Here is a 694-nt window from a genome sequence, read left to right as displayed (position 1 = left end):
AAAGTAACTAGTAAAATATACAAAATTTGAGATGTAGTGTCGTAGAAGTATAAAGTGGCAAAAAATAAAGACACTCAGGTAAAGCACAAGTACCTCAAATTGTACTAAAATACAGTACAGTAACTTTTCACAGGCCTCCACACAGATTGTACCTGACAAAGTACTCTGTGCTGTGTTTTTGATGCGTACTTTAACTGTGTGTTCACGTTTAGGATCTGCGTCCGAAAGGTCACGATGTGCTGAAGGAAGAGCTGGGATACATGGTGGACAAGGAGATGATCGCCACGTCGACCGCCATCGAAGAGGCTGTGCTGCGGATGGACGTAAGGACACACGATGACAGATAAACCTGAAGAACTGTGGACCACACACACACACACACACACACACACACACGCACACATTAACATTTTTGTTTTAAATTTTAGGAGATAATGAATCAGGCAAAGAGAGACACTTCTGGGATCAAGCTGGAGGTCAACCAGAGGTGAGATAAATGCTGCATCATCTTAAATTGTCCATTTTTAAGCTTCTCTTTAATCTGTGTTTTTTCTTGTTCTGTCTCAGTATCCTGGGATCCTGCTCAGACCTGATGAAGGTGAGAAGTCTTTTTTTTAAAACTTTTAAAACATATTTGTGAGCTTCTCTGATTCATTTTCACTCTGTGTTTCTTCTTCTGCTTCCTTTTTTCATG

The 694-nt window shown here is 40.2% G+C and overlaps 1 long non-coding RNA gene across 1 annotated transcript; it reads left to right on the top strand.

The window, feature by feature from the left end:
• The first annotated feature begins 216 nt into the window (after positions 1 to 216).
• LOC121965288 lies at positions 217 to 599 on the top strand. Its single transcript, XR_006107475.1, has 3 exons — positions 217 to 323; positions 429 to 487; positions 568 to 599. It is a non-coding gene; the product is annotated as an uncharacterized LOC121965288 (long non-coding RNA).
• The last annotated feature ends 95 nt before the right edge of the window (positions 600 to 694 follow it).

This window comes from Plectropomus leopardus, unplaced genomic scaffold (genome assembly GCF_008729295.1).
Source record: "Plectropomus leopardus isolate mb unplaced genomic scaffold, YSFRI_Pleo_2.0 unplaced_scaffold19394, whole genome shotgun sequence".
Taxonomy (NCBI): Eukaryota; Metazoa; Chordata; class Actinopteri; order Perciformes; family Serranidae; genus Plectropomus; species Plectropomus leopardus.
The sequence above is the reverse complement of the archived record's forward strand: the minus strand, read 5'-3'. Positions and strand labels throughout refer to the sequence as shown.